Source organism: Peromyscus leucopus, chromosome 8a (genome assembly GCF_004664715.2).
Source record: "Peromyscus leucopus breed LL Stock chromosome 8a, UCI_PerLeu_2.1, whole genome shotgun sequence".
Taxonomy (NCBI): Eukaryota; Metazoa; Chordata; class Mammalia; order Rodentia; family Cricetidae; genus Peromyscus; species Peromyscus leucopus.
Window position 1 is genome coordinate 4,695,156 of NC_051085.1, and position 18,973 is coordinate 4,714,128.

Below are 18,973 nucleotides of genomic sequence, written 5' to 3' on the forward strand. Positions count from 1 at the left end.
AAGATTTGGGGAATGGGTGGAGAAGCTGGGCAATCTTAAGGAACCAAGGATGGGTGTGGGCAGTAGACTCACTCGTGAGGAAGGTACCTGTACCCCTTGGCTATGCTGTGCTTCTGAACCACAGTGTGTGGGGGAAATGTGGCAAGGCCAATACCTAAGGGCAGAGGGACCCACCTGTATGTGGACATGCTGGGGTGAATGTAAAGACTGCTGGGAGGAATACACAAGGCTGTACAGCCCTCAGGAAGGTCGAGACAGCTGTGCAGGGAGACTGAGGCAGGCTGAGGTTTTGGCTGTTGAGCAGATGGGGTTAAGACCCACAGGAACAGCAGCTTACAAAGAGTTGCCATGGATAAAGCAGGTTTATTTACCCCTAGAGCACAGAGTCCAGCACAAAGCTCAATGTTGACCCAGGGGACATCAAGTTTGCATTTTGAGCCTAGAGTACTTAGAACTGGCCATGTGACTGCCAGCACCTGAGAGAATAGAGTACATAAGCTACTCTCCTTTGTTATTAATAATTATTTTATTTGTTTTTCAGTACTTTGGATCAAACCCAGTGTTCAGTTCTGAGTACTTCAGATTAAAACAAAAGAAAACAACAAAACAAGCAAACATACGGTGACTCTATGCCACCCTCTCCTGGTTTATACATCGGAGACCCCAGCAGCCCTGGACTGCTCTGTCTAGTCAGCGCACAGAAAGCCCACTTTGGGGGCAGTAACCCGCCTTTCTCCCTCTGTACTGTGGCTTCTGCTCAGTGGGTGAGGGCTGGTGCTGGGGAGCGAAGTCCAACTGAACACAGCCTGTTAAGCCCGATCCTGGATGTCAAGTTGGTCCAAAGACCTCTTCCCAAGCTGGGCTCTGAGCCTGAGGAGATTCAGCCAACACTGGGTGGGATTCAAAGAGCAATTCCAGCTCAGAGGACTACCCAAGCTATAGGGTCTCTGGCTTGATTCCTTCCTAGAGAAATTTTGTGAGGATTCCAGGGTCAAGACGCTGTCACAGTCACATGTAAATCACCATTTGCTTTCAGACTTTGTTGATTCTTTTGTGAGGCAAAGTCCAAATGTCCACTGTAAAAAAAAGAAAAAGAAAAACAAACAAACAAACAAAAACAACAACAGGAAAGCATGAAACTTCACCCCACAGTCCCATACACCTCTGCTGGTAGTCACCATGGCATTAATCTGCTCCCTACACTGGGCCAGGATAGAGTCTCAAAACTATCAAGACTGACTCACATGTCTTAGAAGTTCTGAGTGCTTGACAAATGAGTAGAAAGAACCAGGCTGCCTTTCAACGACTTGGAGGAGCTGGCAATGGTGTGGATCCAGTAAAAAACTCAAAGGGAAGGATTTGCTGACAGCTTCCACTTCCGGCAAACACTGGGATAAACCCTTTCGAGGAGTCATGGAGCCGGGATTGCCTGACTGTGAACCAGGTCTGAGAGCGGTCCAGACGGATCTGCAGACTTTGCTTTAACCTCGTGGGAATACACTGTCGGGGTTCTTTCCATCCTGAGCAGGCAGGCCTTTCTGTACCATAGCACATCTTATGGTCTGAGGTGTTCCATGTCTGACAAGTGAGCAGCCCTGGGGCACTACATCTTCTCTGTGTGGACTTCCAAAGACAGCCCAGCCAGGTGTTGAGACAGTAGGTAGAGCCTGCCACATGGACTTCTCTGTATGATCCTACCCTTCCCAGCTTTCAGAATGACAATACCGCACATACGACTGTGCTGGGAGAAATAATTGGCCAAGGACAGGTGCTGTGGAATAGTCCTCTTGTATATCGCAAAGGTCTGTCACTTGAAATTGGTTTAATAAAATGCTGATTGGCCAATAGCTGGGCAGGAAGTATAGGCATGGTGACCAAACTAAAGATGATGGGAAAGAGAAGGGCAGAGTCAGGTGAGATGCCAGCCTGCCACTGAACAAGCAGTGTAAAAAATGAAGTAACAAGTCATGAGCCACACGGCAAAACATAAATAGAAATATGGGTTAATTTAAGTGTAAGAGTTAGCTAGCCACAAGTCTGAGCTACTGGTTGAGAATTTATAATTAATATAAGCCTCTGTGTGGTGATTTGGGAAGAAGCTGCCAGGTATTTGGGAATAGGCAGTTGAGACAGACAAGTCTTTCAACCTATGGTCACTCTGCAGGCCTTGGTTCTTCTAAAGTTTGTAGGAGACGCCTGCCATGATCTAGAGGCCAGAGTCTCCTTCAACGTCCCCAGGAATCTCCTAGCTCATTTTAGAGATGGCTCTCTGTTGTTCTGCACTCAGCCTACAAGTTCCTTCAACATCTTTCTAGAACTGAGCAGTGTCCGGCTGTACCTTCAACCCTAGGTGGCTTTGACAGTCAGCTTTCCATCACAGTAACGTATGCCGGAAGTGACTGAGTTATGAAGAGAAAGGTTTATTTTTGGCTCACAGTTTTCGAGTGTTAGTCCATAACTCACTGGCCCTGCTGCTTTTGTGGCAAGAAGGCATACCATGTCAGGGAACACAGGGCAGCCTTTCACTCACAGCAGGGAATGCAGAGGGAGCAGGACCTCCCAGCATCCCTCTCCAAGGCATGCTCCCAGTGATCTGAAGACCTCCCACAAGACCCCACTTCTCAGATGCCCACCTCAGACACTACCCCCCCCCCCCACACAACCTGGGGACCAATCCTTCAACATCCCACACTTCAACATCCCACAGTGGCCCTGTCCACAGTAATTCTCAGCACCTGTCTTCCTCCTGAACACACTACCTTTAACCCTAGCACCCCACCGTACCCCTGCTCCGTGAATATTCAATCAGCCTCCAAAACAAAGGCGCCGTGCAGCTTGAGGCTCCGTCTTGCTGACTTGTTGAGTATTGGTTTAGAGAGGAGGAAATTTCCACTGATTCTTACCACCGAGGAGCCCCGTGGAGCTGGCAAGTCACTGCACTGCTCGGCTGAGTGCCTCATCTATGTACTGAGGAAACAGAGTACATATTCTACCGGGCCCATGGCTCCAGCATCCCCTCAGCTCTGATCTTGCCATGCTGCAGCCCAGGGGAGCCTCAGGTAGCCGCCAGTGAATGTCTGTTTGGTAACTGTGCTGCAGACGGGGGCGTGCCGTCCAGGAGAGGCAGCCTCTGCTCTCAAAGACTTTGTAGTCTATTAGAAAAAAAGACACCAAACTCCACCAACGAAACACATACAGCGCTTATTAGGCAATGTGACCACTGCATAACTAACAAGTGAGGGCAAGCAGAGGGCCCCTCGTCTGTTTCCTGGCTCTCGGGGAACACTGCTCTTTACTGCCTGAGGTCTAGTGTTGTGAAAACAAGTGTCTGGTGTGTTCTGTCGGCCTTTCTTGTGGAGGCTGATGCAGGAAGGAAGACAAATTTGGTCTATTACCCCACACTGGTCAGAAGAAGAAGTCCCACCAAACACTTTTGGTCATACAATATAATTTAAAAAATTGAGCCTGCATTGGCATCACATGGCTACTTAGAAGCTGTATACATGTATAATTGTGGCTGTGTACAGTAAATATTAGTCATATTTTTTTCTATTCCTACTATACTACTACTACTAAAGCTCAATTTCTTATTTTTTTTTTAGATTAAGATATAGATATAAATGGAGGTTAAAATATTTTTTTTTTCTTGCATTTCAGTGTGTATCCATAGGTCCAGGACAAAGCCCTTAAAAAAATTCAGCTCTGAAAACTTTCAAAACCAGTTAAAAGGAACCTAAGATAAATACTTGGTCCAGGCAACATTACACATTTCGTTCTGACATAAGACAGCTTGAAGTAGTACACTGGTGTAGTTTGGTAAATACCAATGAAAGCTATGGTTTTATGGAGACAGTTCTTTAAGAACTGTGTTTTTAAAAAAACTGTATGCCTACACAGCAAGATTCCCACTATCTTTTTCTTTTTCTCTGGGTCTTATTTACATGTGCACAGAGTCCATAAGCATCACTTACTTTCTCAGCATCAGGACCAGGACAACTGCAAGAGATCTGCAGGCCTGCAGCCTCCTGCTGTCTCTGGTGTCGTGGGAGGGGACACTCACAGCAGGTGTCTTTGTTTCCTTAGGCTGCTGTCACAGAATACCAGACCGGGTACTTGACGACGACGAATGCCATGTCTCAGCTCATGGGTCTCAGGCCTGGCAAGTTCGAGACAGTGGGTAGCAGCTGCTGAGGCCTTTGTGTCCAGCGTCCTACAGCAGAACAAAGAGAGTCAAGGTGGCTGAACACTCCCTTTTCTGAGATTCCATTCGGCTCTCACAGTCCAGTCACCTTTAATCAGGCTCCACCCCAGCACTGGTCCATAGAGAACGAAGCTTCCCAACATGATGGAACCATGGCAGGTGGGCTTTAATTACTTGACCTGAACAAAAAGGAAGAGGATGCTGGATTAGGAGCAGTTCCTTTCTGGGACTTGGAAAGATGCCAGGAGACCGGGCTCACTTTTTTTTCCCCTCAGCTAACCTCTTGATCCTGACTCTGATGGATCCTGCAAGCAGGCCAGGACAGAAGATGCCTGCAGAGGCCTGTAGGCAGCCAGGGCAATAATCACTTTCACTGTGCTGGTTGGGTGCTGGCTAGCAGGCGCGCCAGGCTGCTGCCAAGGGTCAAGGGAGCAAACCAGCAGGAAACGAAGTGCCTGGCAGAAACCCATCCTCTAAGACAGGGAGAGGCTTTATTTCCATCCTTGGCCACAGTCGCAGAGGGACACTGCCACTCGAGTCACCAAATCTGGTTTGCATGTAAGATACACAAAACATTCCTTACATTGTGAAACCGAGTCTAAGAAGGTCCGGTTCTCAGCAGCCTCGGCACGCCTCCCCTCCCCCACTCTAATATCCAGGTTGCTGTAGCTGCTGTGGGTGACAGCTGACCTTTGAAAGGGAGGTAGCATGCGTCGCACAGATCCCAGACCTAACTTCAGCTTGGACTGTTTAGCAAACCTTTATATAAGAACAGATTGCACAAGCCTGCATGCGTGGGGTTGAAGAGGAAATGGGAAGAGTGGTCCTTGCGCATGCGTGGGGTTGAGGAGGAGGAAACGGGAAGACTGTTCCTTGCGTGTGACCAGGACCCTGTTATTCATTTGACTTGGATTTCAGCTGGGTTTTGTAGATTATAAAGACAGGCCCGTGTGTCAGCACAGGCAGGGGTTGCTCTCAGTTGTCCAAGCAGCCCCATATCTCCCCGCAGCCCGTGTCATTCAGATCCTCCGCTCCAACCCTGTGCTTTCAGAGGAAGCTGACCTGCGGGATGTCTGGGGTCATGCCCACTTCACACTGCCCAACAGTCCTACCAGGCACTGGGGGTGACTTCTGTGGCCTCCATCTTCTGCTCGAGCCTCGCCCCCTCCCTGCAGTGGGCAGGAAGCAGGACTCAGAGAGAAGCTGGGCCTTAGCAGCTGGTAGTGGTGGGGGATCAGTTCTGCCCCAGTAGCTCAGGGAAGGAATGCTGGTCACATGGAATCCAGAGATGGCTGTGTAATGTGGGAGACGACGAGTTCCATGTTCCCACACTGTAAGCCATGATGACACAGTTAAAAAGGACTGGTGGGCGGGGGAAAGTGAAAGAAAAAGAGCGAGAGGGAACAGAAACCGCCGTGATGCACACAGAGGACCAAGCAAGAGTAAGAGGGAAGGCATGAAGCCGGGCGGGGGAGGGCAGCCTGGAAGTGAATCAGGGAAAGGGGAGAGCGGGCAAGAGAGACTAGGTAGGAGGAAGAAAGCAGACCAAAAGGAACACGATGAGGTAGACGTAGAGGCATCTTCTGCTGGAGAAAATGTCCTACTCCAGCAGAGGGTGGAGGCCAGGTTCATTCCTCAACACATCGCCTTCAGACTCTGACTCCAGGGTCCTAAGTCCCTCACCTTCTGTCTGTCCCTGCTTACTGAAGGCCTAAGTAAATTCAGAGAGGCAACAGAGGGAAAGAGTAGAGAGCCACATGCTTGGAAGAGCTCTCTCAGGAGTCCCCTAGCAACAGACTGTCTTCTACCCAGAAGCTCAGGAGTGCCACCAAGCTCTGGCTTTTGGTCTCAAGAAATTTGCAATCGTGGAGGGGATAAAGGTCCACACAGAGAGAGCACTGAACAGCCATGCTGTTATTTGGACTCCCCAGAAGGTGAACACAGTAAGAAAATATTGACGGAAGATGAAATAAGAGGAAAAAATTAAGTGGAAAATGGCTTTCTTGACAATATTAAGGAATTTTCTTAAATGAGGGGATTGAGGTAAAAAAATTTAGTCTAATAGAAACATTGACAACTGGATGAGAAGGTCCAGGATGAAAGCCTGGCAACAGCATAGCAAAGTCAAAACGGAGAAGCTCGGCCACCAAAGCCAATGTCCTGGTGAGCGGGCTCAACGTATAAATATGATAGGATATCATTAAAACGCAACAAACACTGGTTAATAGACAGTTCTGGAAGAGACCAGCTGTTACCATGGAAGCAAGGCTTACCCTCCTCTGTCACGAGATCAAAAGTCAAGGTTACAGGAGCGTGATGTTGATGGAGGGCAGGCAGGTATTGAGAGAGGCTGGCTGTGTGTGTGTGGGGGGGGGTGAGATGAAGATATTCAACTTGCAGTGGACAAAAACATGAAGTGAGGACAATTACAACTAATATTTATTGGCTTGTTTTGTTTTTCAAGACAGGGTACCGCTCATCCCAGGCTGGCCTCATCCTATGTAGCCAAGGATGACCCTGAACTTCTGATCCTTCCATTTCCCAAAATGGGATTAGGTATGGGTCACAGCACCTTGTATTATGTGGTGCTGGATAGGGAACCTAGGGCTTTATGAATGCTAGGCAAGCACAACCGAGTTACATCGCTAGCCCAGGACAACTGACATTTTGGGAGGGCACACTCTGTGCCAGGTGCTTTCTCAAGCATGCTGTGCGCATTTATTCATATAAGCTGTTCTTTGCCCTATTAGGATTTCCTATTAGGTTCATTTTATACACAAGGGAACCTGAGCACAGATAGAGCGATTACATTATATGGGAGATAGCTTAGGGTTCTACGTTCTGTAATTCTTAAATCTGAAGACATGGAAGAATCGATGTTTATGGAGGGGTGTGTGTGTGTGTGTGTGTGTGTGTTTAAAGAGGTGTCTGGGTGTGTTTAAAGAGGATCTTCTGTAGCGAAGGCTGGCCTCAAACTCAGGATGACCTTGAACTTCTGATCCTCCTGAGTGCTAAGATGACAGGCTTGTGTCAGCATGCCTGGCTTATGCAGTGCTGGGACTAACTTTGGGCCTAGTATGTACAGGGTGAGCACTTTGCTAATTTAGCTACAGTCTTAGCCCATTTCTATTTCTTTCTTTGTAAACATTCACTTTTAAACCTGATTATAGAAACACTGCCAGCGGGAGGAGACTATGATTTATTGTGAGAACTTTCGCATTGTTATTAAGATGAGGCTCTCCCTAGAGAATTCAACACCTTCTCTTGTTGTAGTTCAGCACTCTGAGGCCCATCAAACCACGAGTCCTCCTGGGTGCTCAGAAAGGGCACTATCCATCTCTCTCTGATTCTCCCAAACGGTGAATGGCTTGGGGGATGGCAAGACTCTTTTCCTCTTTTAAAAAAAAAATGTGCCCGCAGTCCTGGAAAGAGCAGCCAGGTTCTTGTTCTCAAGGGAGCCTCTCCGACAAGAACTGAGGCTGAGGAGCAAGCCATGGCAGAGATGGCTGAGTCTGGGAGGTAGCAGATGGAGAAACAGATAGCAAACACATCTGTTTTCACACAAGCCTGTTGTTCTCTGTACTAACTGCTATAAAAACAACATGAAACCAGCCACACTTCAGTTTTGGTTCTAGTGACTAAATCAAGGAATGGCATGATGGTGCTGTGTCATTAGAAATGAAACTGGTTCTTGAACAAGAGAACAGGGTCACCATCTTAATAACCCGGACGGCTTCATAGACAAATCAAAGCTGAAACTCTACCACCCCAGCCCTGAACACCTGCTGCCTAAGGTTGGTTCTGAACCAGTGAGCCCTCTTTCTGGCAGCGAAGACACCAGGTGGGCCCTGACTTGCCTGACACTACCAGGGCTAGCTTCCTTATGCTCGCTGTCCTGCTGGGTGGAAATGGGCCTCCCTGCTGGCTTCAACAACTGCAGGGACACTCTAAAAAGCAACAAAAGCACTTCCTATTGGATTTATATTTTCAAACATATAAACTTACGTACCTTCACCCTCCATATGTAGTTTTGTTCATTTGTTTCTAGACAGGATTTCACATTATAACTCTGGCTGACCTGGAACTCCCTATATACACCAGGGTGGCCTGGAAACTGAAGAGATCTGTCTGCTTCTGCCACACAAGTGCTGGGACAAACATATAGTTTGATACATGAATTGATCTTCACTGAGGGGTTGCCATTTACATTTTGTTTTTGTTTGGTTTTTCGGATAAGTACTCAAACTCTGTAGCCCAGGCTGGCCTGGAACTCATGGCAATCCTCTTGCCTCACCCTCCCAAGGCGTTATAGGCATGAGCTGCATTTTTTCAGATGAAGAAATTGGAGATTGAAGAGATAACTCAGCTAGAAGCAGGCAGAGCTGGGGTTCTGAACAGATTTTATCTATAACCAGGAGTGGAAGGCAGTAGCATGTAGGAGGGAGAAGAAGACCATAAGACCAGGCCAGTGTGGTCTGCACAGGGAGACCTTTCCTGCCCTCTTCCCCCAAAGAAGGAAAGACTTCTCATCGATGTCCATATTGCCCCGATCTAACTTGGCCTGTACCACGATAATGAAGGTACAGTAAGCATTCACAGGTCGCCTCCTCAACACCTACTTCTCCCTCAGTTGCCAAGGAAGCTCCTCTTTACTTTCTTTCTTGGAGACCTTCGCTGGTGATGCCCCTCAAAGTATGTATGCATCAGGACAGGTGATTGGTTCAGTCCTGGCCAATGAGGATTGAGAAAACATTTGCTAGTCCTTCTGAGAAAAAGCATCCTCAGGTTCTCAGCTGTATTACTAGAGGAGGCAATCTCTCTTTTCCTGATGGCCTAGCAGAGACCTCAAAGTCCACATTCCCTAAACTATTTGTGCCCCCAAAATGCCAGCCTGTGAGAAAAGCTAGCACACAGAAGAGGCAGTGCTCATGAACGAAACAGGTGGGTCTAGGGGCCCACGCACTAGACGGATGTCAAGTTTTCAGAGTACAAATAAAAGCAATCCCTTAGTTTGCTTAGGCAGTTTGAGTTTCTGTCACACAAAAACTGACAACTAATGAAAACACTGCCTGAAACCCAGTAACATCTGCCACTGCTGGCGTCTCAGTCAGCCTGAAAGCAGCCCTTCAAAACCCATCATTAGTTTGGGGGCACCCCCCCCAACCCACTTCAGACTCCCAGAGAGCCCTATCTTTCTATTCCTGAGACCTGGCTTCTTCAGTTCTCTGTCCCATCTCAGCTCAGCTCTGACAAGTAACTGTCCTTTGCAAAGGACACCAGCAGGGCCGTGGAGGCCAGCTGCAGGTGTTGGGTACACAGCGACAAGCCCAGTGTCAGGGAAGGATCTGGACTGCCACAGTCCTTTCTTCATTAGCGTGGAGTCAGGCAGAAGGTTCTGTGGAGCAAAGGTGATTTCCTTCTCAGGTTCCAGACAGAGCCCCAAGGAGCTTAGGACTCTTATTTGTGGGTGGAGGACTCTGCCGGAAGTTCAGACATTTGACATCATAGTTTATAAGTCATATAGGTTTGAAAAATCTGTGAAGAGAACTGGTTTTTGAGATTTTACTCAACCTCAGTTTCTCTTGAAAATTCTGTTATTTCCACTTCTGGGCAATATGACTGACTAAGCACAGTTAAAAGAACCCATCCTCAGCTCTGCAGCGAGAAAGCCTGAGTGTGATGAGTTACATGTGTGAAGGAGGCTTCTTCCCTCAACCCGCCACAGTCGCCTGTGTAGATTTGCTGTTTTCCAGTATGACTGGAGTTCTCTCCCTTTTTACTAGAGCTGTGTAATCTGTTCACATGACAAGTATTGGGGCTAGACATTTAGCTCAGTAGTCAGAGCCTGGGTAGCACACAGGCTGGTCATGCTCCAGGCATGTTCCAGACGCTTGGAGAACATGAATACGCCCTGATGACTCCTCACATGACCAGAAGCCACTTTTGCTGCCTCTTTCTCTCTCCCTCCCTTTTCAACAATACCTGAAAAGATCTAAGACATCCACACTTCCCTATTCCAGACCCGCTAACTGGGGCTGGTGGGAGGGCTCAGCGGGTGAAGGCTGCGGCCATCAAGTCCAGGGAAGAATTCAGTCCCTCGGACCTACATGGTGAATCAACCAGCACCCCCCAACACACACAATTAAATGTAATTAGAAGAGAAATAAAAACCTTCCTTTAAAAAGGGCTGGATGTGATGGCGCACTCCTTTAATCCCAGCCCTCAGGACACAGAGACTGGTGGATCTCTGTGAGTTCAAGGCCAGCTGGGGCTGAATACAAAACAGAAAGACCCTGTCTGGAGACAGCAGTAACAACAAAAACCAAACCACCACTGACAAAGACAGTCCAATGACTTTACTATTTCTCAGCTTCAATACTGTAGTGACCTCCTGTGTCCTTGCGGCCACTGCCTCCCTCTGTCTCTGACTTCTCTTATCCACATTCCTTAGAAGCATATGAGCATTTTTTCAGATGTTAAAATGTTTTCTCTCTTCAGAACATCTTATTTACTCTGATTGCTGCCTGAACAGTAGCTTTCAAACTTCTTTTTGACCATAATCTCTATTCAAAAAACAAAACAACAATGAACCTTATCATCTTTAACTATAATAGGTCTGTACATAGAGAGAACAGACTTTTTATAAGATAATACTTTGGGTACTATTTTCCTTTTGAAAGTTTATTTAAATTTAAATAGTGGTACAAATACGAAAGGGAATACAAGTAAAGAAAAATGAAACTTGAAGGAAAGTGGATGGACTTAGAATGTGCAGCATTAAGTGAGGTGACCTAGAAAAAGAAAAACATAGCACATTCCTCTTCACATGCGACCAGGCTACAGTGCATACATGCACCTATGTAAAGAGCTGTGTGGGTGCGGTAGGAAACTCAGAAAGGAGCCCCCAAACAGGGCGATGCAGGGCGACAAGGGAGGCTGGGATGCAGGCTGTGGGACAATGAGGTGTGAACGCAGGGAGAAGGCTGTTTTGCTAGCTTCAACTCTGTTGTAGATTTTCCTTTGTGGTGTAAGTCCCTAAAAATATGATTCATCGTGAAAGTGTAAAATCACAGTGAAATCCCATGGCTTCAGAATGGACATTCTAACAGTACAGGGATTCACTGAGACACAGAGTTTGGGACTGGGCAAATGCTTGATTGGCTATCTTCATTCAGCTGTGTGACGTTTTTCATTTGTGAGTTCATTATAATAAAGTAATTAAAAATGAACTGTATTGTGTCTGTGCGGGTGTGCATGGATGTCAGAAGACAACTTGTGGGGACTAGTTAGTTCTCTCTTTCCAACATGGAGGTCTCAGGAGTCAAGCTCAGGCTTGGCAGCAAGTGCCCTTACCTATGGAGCTATCTTGCCAACCCTATTCCTTTCTTTGAAAAGCAAATCCTGACCCACTAACCTAGAGTCTGGAAATCCTCAACCTGCTTTTGAAACGAATTGTTTTTTCTCATCTTCTAGCTGATCCCTAAGTGTCAGCCACTCACAGATAACTTTCTCCCATCACTTGATCTAAACCAGACCCTAGACATGGGTTGTTTCAAATCTCTGCCAGCTGTCCCTTCCCTTCAGAGAAGGTATCAAGGTTAACTTTATGTATTTATTGGCTGGGAGCTGTCCTTTGTCTCTCTCACAGTCCCCAGGTTAGCTTTCCAATGCTGGGATTATATCCGCTTTCTTTCCCACTGTCCATCCATCCAGCTTGTGGGCCCATGCAGCATCACAGTGGAATACAGTAGTTACTAAATGAGTGAGTGGATGGGTGGGTGGCCTGGATTCAAAACACAAACAAACAACACACAAACACACACACATAAACAAGGCTTCTCAGCTGGGTGTGATAGCACACACCTTTAATCCCAGCACTCAGGAGGCAGAATCAGAGACAAGCAGCCTACAGGTCTAGTTCCAGCACAGCCAGGGCTGTTACACAGAGAAACCCTGTCTCAGAAAAACAAAAACAAAACTAAACAAATAAACAAAAACAACCAACGAAACAAAAACAAAACAAGCCTCAATAAAAGAAATCAGAGTCCTTTGGAGAAATACTGGATTTTAGGGCTGAGGCAAGAAACACATTTAAATACCAGAAAGTAAGAAACTGCTCACAAACAGAAGTATGAGAGCATGTCATAGGACTACGGGGGCCACTTGGAAAGATCCCAGTTGCCAACATTGGAACATTCTGAGCAGTAAGATACACAGACTTATCAGAATGTTAGACAAAACATTAAATATCTGAATTTTTTTTTTTTTGTTTTTCGAGACAGGGTTTCTCTGTGTAGCTTTGCGCCTTTCCTGGAACTCACTCGGTAGCCCAGGCTGGCCTCGAACTCACAGAGATCCGCCTACCTCTGCCTCCCAAATGCTGGGATTAAAGGCGTGCGCCACCACCGCCCGGCCCAATATCTGAATTTATACTCATATAAATAAATGGTCTTCTTAATAAATGAATGCAGAAGTCAAATTTTCCTTACAAATGAATAATTTCAAATGATTTATCTAGATACCGTCCTCAAGGAGGTGGAGTTAATTCTGTCCATCCCACCCTATTGAGGGGAGGAAATGCTGGTCTCCTGTGGGCCTCTGAGCAACAGAAGTGGGGGAGGCACAGGTAATCCAAAGTAACTACCCAGTAGAGGACGCTGGCAGACAGGCCCCAGGCCCCGCAGGAGGCTGACTGCAGGATGCTGTCCTGACAGCCTATGACAGGGTGAGAAGGGTGGCCTTCTTTCTAGAACCTCACTGTGACCAGAAGTAGCACCAGCCACACTCAAACAGAGCGGCCGTTCACAAGCCTACTGGTCCTTCTGTCAGTGAAAACATGAAAAACTAGAAACTGCCCCACAACAGGAGGATGAAGGCGACAAGAAAACCCATGCAATGGGGGAGGGGGTCCTTGCTGGGGAGCCACTGGCAGTTGAGGGCTGCTGAAGCAGGATCACTGCTTGAGGCCGTGGCCACTGCTTAGGTTGCCCACACTCCAGTGCATGGCCGCATGTGTACATGACCAGCTGGACTCAGGAGTTAACAACAACAATCGAGAGGACATTAAGTCAGGAGGGAAGTGAGTTAAGAGATCCTGGGGGGCCTGGGAGGAGGTGCTAGGGGGTGGATATGATTAAAATATATTGCATTCAAAATAGAAAATTTCCAAAGAATAAATAAAAAAATATTAAGGAAAAAAAGACTCCCATGTAATGTGGTATCTTGGTACTATAGACCCGAATAAATCAGAATAAAATATGGCCTTTTAGTTAACAATAATGTATCAATACTGGTTAGTTGTGATAAATGTACGGCAGCAATTTGTGATGCGAGGAGAGGCAGTGGGTGAGAGGTATGGACTCCACACACTCATTGTAGTTCTTATGTTCTACTTTAGGAAATAATTTTTAAAGTAAGTCCTGGATTTGTAAGTAACTCACATTGTCGTTTACTGTTCACAAGTATTTCTTGCTAGGCATGGTAGTGTATACCTGTACCAGCACTCAGACCGAGATGAGAAAGTTGCCATGGGCCCAAGATTACTCTGCGTTACATATCCAAGCCAGCCAGAGCTACATAGTGAGACCCTGTCAACGAAACAAAACAAGCATTTCCTTGTCAGATGTACACAATTTAAAGCATCTCCTACTTTTAATAACACATCATATAATACAAAGTACTTTAAGAGACTGTCTCGTCTCTTCGGATCAATTAATAGGAACTCCTACAAATAACTGGTCAGTAAGTATTTCACTTGAGGTAAATATTTCATCAAGATCATGTACTGCTCTCGGGCAGTTTCCTAGTCTCTCATATTCCAGAGCAATATAGATTCAAGTTCCAAAGTCAGCTTTTGCTTCGTGCTGTGAGTGAAGCTGGAGAAACACACAGAAATTGTGAATTACTTAAAACAAGGAGATCTTGCCATCACATCCCACCTCACTTCAGAGCAAAGGGTATTCAATTTTTATTACACAGATTTCATTGTAAGATGAGCCAAATGTGAAACCTATCTCCATGCTATTTTAAAAAGAGGGGGATATCATGTGGAATCAAGAAGATCTGAGGCCAGCAGCACCAGTATCATTGGGGTGTGGGTGGAAGTGCTGAACCCCAGGCCCGCCCCACCCAATCCCTCTAAAGCTGCATTCAAGCAAGAACCCCACATGGTCATGCCTCTGCCTGCTGACGAGACGCTCATAGTTCCTGGTGAATACTGGATGTCATCTTCGGTGACAAAGGCCAATGTGACTTTTTCAGACTGCTGGCCTCCTTAGTTAGAAATGACTGCAGGAATCACTGTTCACATCCTCACTGTGAAATTCATCCATCCCTTCTGCTCCCTGGACCATTCATTACCCTGTGGGGGCGGTCATCATTCTTGCATCCCACTGGTTCCTAAACCTGTGCACATTGTGCTGGGTCTCCGGGACCCAATGTGAGGCTCAGCTGTAATCTAACCTTTTTTCATTACTAAATCTCATTTCATTTCCTAAATCTGTGTGGCTGGACAGTTTTCAACTCAAAACAGTTCTTATGAGGGTCCTAAGTATTTACTTGCTGAATCCCAAGGTCTGGTCCGTTACCACCCTGGGTGCCTGTGAAGTTTGTGTATTTCTTTGGCACGATCTTTCTGGCATCTGATCTCTCCTTTCCCCTCCCCCTTTGTTATACTGCTACCTCAACTACAAGGTCTCCCCCACCCACCACCACCACCACCAATGCAGAAAACTCACTACCTTCAGTACTGGCCGCCTCAAGGACTCCAGCAAACATTATCTTCATTCACTTAATGAATCTTTTTTTTTTTTTTGAGATAGAGTTCCTCTGTGTAACCCTGACTGTCCTTGAACTCAAGAGATCTGTCTGCCTCTGCCTCCCAAGCGCCACTTAAAGAATCTTTCACAGCACTGCCAGGCACTGGTGGCCAAAGCAGACCCTCATGGAGCTTTATAACCCACCCAGGAAAAGCTACGGAGCAATCAACACAAGTGGGAATGGGCTAGGGGAGGGCATAGAGCCAACTCTAGCTCAGGAAGGCTTCATACCAAGTGCAGGACACATAGGTCATTTCGGATAAACGGCATATGCTGTTTCATATTAACGCGTCTTGAACACCACACAGGATAGCACAGGCTACAAACAGTTGCAGCTCACCTGCAGTCGCTCCAGCTTCCACCGAGTGATGAAGGCAGTCAGAAGGGTAGGGAGACCACGTGGAAGGCTGCTGTAGTAGACCGGGTGAGATGTCGGCTGGCTGCTGAGCCCTACACGAGCGCAGTATGGATGGCAAATTGTCAGAGTTGTGTTATATTTTAAGGCAGAGAGACTCTCTGAGACTCACTGAAGGACATGGACTGGGTGAGAAAGGGCAAGCGCGGTACTAATGTTGATTAACTCGCACATTTTAGGAGGGCTGAGTAGCAATTAAGATTGGGAAGAATGGGGCAGGTGGTGGGATAAAGCAGGGGGAGTCAAGAATTCTGCTTTGACTCGAGGCTGAGTTGATCTATGCCTGACACAGAGACTGTTGTTTGCAGCTCAGGTCAGTGTTGGTGGTAACAGGGGTGTTCAACATCCTGAGAGGTAGGTCTGGGAAGACAGCAGGCTCAGCAGTTAAGAGCCTTGGCTGCTCTTACAGAGGTCCTGGATTCAGTTCCCAGCACCCACAGGGTGGCTTCTAGCCACCTCGAATGACAGTTCTGGGGGATCTGACACCATCTGGTATCTGTGGGCTCTGGCACCTTCACAAATGCACTTTTTGTTTTGGTTTTGTTTATTTTTGAGACAGGATCTCTCTACATATCCCTGGCCCTCCTAGAACTCACTATGTAGTCCAGGCTGGCCTTGAACTCACAGAGATCCACCAGCCTCTGCTGGGATTACAGGTGTAAGCCACCATGCCCACAGATACACATAAAAAAAAAAAAAAAGCCTTGGGATGATTTCAAGTACCATAGAGGAAGAGGCCCCAAGGTGAATGCTGGGACACCACAATCAAGGTGAGAAGGGAAGGAAACTGAAAAGGGGCTGAGATAAGAAAAGCAGCAGGGTGTGGTGACCAGTGAAGAAAGTGAAGAGTGAAACAAGGTGTGGTCAATTGTCAACCGTGCTGGAGTCACACCAAGCCGATGGCATCTGCCACAGCCCCAAGCCGGTCTCTGCCACCGCCTCATCGAATTTTCCTCATCACCTCTGTGTTTCCCTGCAGGTCAATTCTGCCTGCTGCCTTCTCAGGCACTCGTCTTGTTCATCCCAGAACATCTGCTACCATTTCTGTCTTCTGTATCTCTCAGTATGTTACATGGACTTCTATAAAATCCAGAGTATGTCTAGCACCTAAGAGCAATTAACATACCACTGCAGCAATGGTCTTATTTCCTATGTGGCTGCTGAGGGTGGTATGTGCCACCCCTCAGGCCAGGGCAGGAGTCATGACTTCAAGGCTAACTTGTACTATCTCATGAGACCCTGGCTAAGAAAGAAAATAACACAACTAATCTGTGGGTTTTACAGGTATCTGAGGTGGCCTGCTGCTAATTACATTCACCTGGCATTTTCTTTTTCTCATTTTTAATGTCTCATGCACTGCTCCACCCCCAAGTCATTTGTTTATCCCCAGCTCACTGGCTCCCTAACCTTTTAAAGTTTGCTCCTGGCCTTGGTGACACCTGCAGACTTGACAACCAGTATCACTGAAGCCTGTCAGAGACTTGAGACGACAGTGAATTTCAGGAGTGTCTGGCAGAGTTAGAGACATGTGGACCGGGATGACATTTTAAAGGGATATGTGGTTAAGAGAAATCAGGAAAAGGATGGTCCCTACGGGATGGTTTCCCTGACTCTTCACAACATGAGAGGGAGTAGACACGGGTCTACAAATCAGGTATCTCTGTAGAAGAGTTGACCATCAACAGAATAAGAGCATGACCACCAGAGCCGACACAGACAAAAGCCTCCAGGGACACAGCACACAGGACAGTCACTGCTCCCTCAGGCAAGTCCAGAGCCAGCTGGAGGTCAAAGGCCCCTGCCGCCCATGCCAGTGCCGACGCTCACATCTGATTCCCAGCTTCGTGTTCACAGACTGAGGGGTTTCTCTAGATCACTGAACACTTGGCAGACATCAGATTTCAACATAAACCTAGTAAATGATTTTGGAAGGGACACTGACGAGAAGGGACACATCCAATGAAGGAATGCGCAACGAGAAAGGGTGAGCTGGAGTTCTTTATAAGCAGCTAGAGTGGCCTCAAAGCAGGGAGGGGGTTAACAGCCATGCTCCAAATCCTAAGTCGGCTGCACCCAGTGACTTGCTAGGCCCTAGTTGAATGGCTGCTGAGAGCCTGGGAGGGAAGATTCTATTCAGGAGTTGGGGAGATGCTGGATTCAACGACTCTCGTTTTTTAGGAGAGCCTTAAGCACAAGCCCGACGCAAACCACTCGTCTATGAAAAGGTCAGAACTAATGAAGACCTCCAGATGCTGGCTCAGAATAGCAACCAAGGGGCTGCTCGGGGTGAGGTTGAAACAGGCCTGTGCTGTGGTCGACACTACAGCTAAAATGAATGTGGGCTGACGCAAGGACCCGGTCCATGGTGGTTCCTACCGAGGGCAGATTTGAGTAAGCACGTCTCCTCCGGTGATGCCAACCCCAACCAACTGAACTTTGTATACTGATTTCTAAATGACAAGGTCTGTCCTATTTTTATAGCTGGTAACTCTGACAGGAATACAAGACCTACTTAAAAATGTTATTGACCATTAAGTTTGTCTTTTTGTAGACAGTGTTTTTGGCCTTGTGACCAGAGGTAGGAGAAAGCTATGTACCAAGCACTCTTAGTGGTCAGATGATGTGTCAGAGCACATTGACTATTCCCAAATTCTCAGACTTTGATACTGTTATCTGTATCATTCTAACACATTTTAAATTAAAATGGTTCAGTATTAAAAATCCGAGTATCCAGTGAGTATCTCTAGGATCTAAACACAGAATGTTTAACTCTGTGATCACAAAATTAGGCCTATAATACTAGAAATTGGTGTGTTTGCTAGTACTTGAGAAAAACATTTATAATTTGTATATGAGGAAGTCTGAAGGATCCCTTCGTCATATGAAGATGCATGGTGAAGAGCTTTCTATAACTGCTCCCTGATTAAGAAGGGCAAGTTGAAAATATCCAACAGAAAAAAAAAAATGCATTTGAAAAATAGACAGGATGGCCGGACGGTGGTGGTGGTGGTGGTGGTGTACACCTTTAATCCCAGCACTCGGGAAGCAGAGGCAGGTGGATCTCTGTGAGTTCGAGGCTAGCCTGGTCTACAAAGTGAGATCCAAAAGTACACAGAGAACCCTGTCTCGAAAAACCAAAAACCAAAAAAAAAAAAAAAAGTTGTTGATGGGCCAGCAAGATGGCTCAGTGGTTAAGGGCGCTTGCTGCCAAGACTGACAACTGCTGTGGGATGTCTGTATGTTAAATGTGTTGCTCTGATTGGTTAATAAATAAAACACTGATTGGCCAGTAGCCAGGCAGGAAGTATAGGTGAGACAAGGAGAGAGAAGAATTCTGGAAAGTGGAAGGCTGAGGCAGAAAGACGCTGCCAGCTGCCGCCATGAGAAGATGTTAAGATACTGGTAAGCCACGAGCCACATGGCAACTTATAGATTAATAGAAATGGGTTAATTTAAGATACAAAAACAGCTAGCTAGAAGCCTGCCACGGCCATACAGTTTATAAGTAATATAAGTCTCTGTGTGTTTACTTGGTTGGGT

At 46.7% G+C, this 18,973-nt stretch overlaps 1 long non-coding RNA gene across 3 annotated transcripts; it reads right to left on the minus strand.

Moving 5' to 3' along the window:
• Positions 1–507: 507 nt before the first annotated feature.
• LOC119086851 lies at positions 508–10,367 on the minus strand. Of its 3 annotated transcripts, none has more exons than XR_005090218.1 (4): positions 4,482–10,367; positions 4,290–4,380; positions 3,972–4,210; positions 508–1,879 (listed from the first exon to the last, which is right to left on the minus strand). It is a non-coding gene; the product is annotated as an uncharacterized LOC119086851 (long non-coding RNA). The 3 variants fall into 3 exon arrangements; XR_005090219.1 differs by having other exon boundaries at positions 5,314–10,366; XR_005090217.1 differs by having other exon boundaries at positions 4,290–10,365.
• Between the last annotated feature and the right edge of the window lie 8,606 nt (positions 10,368–18,973).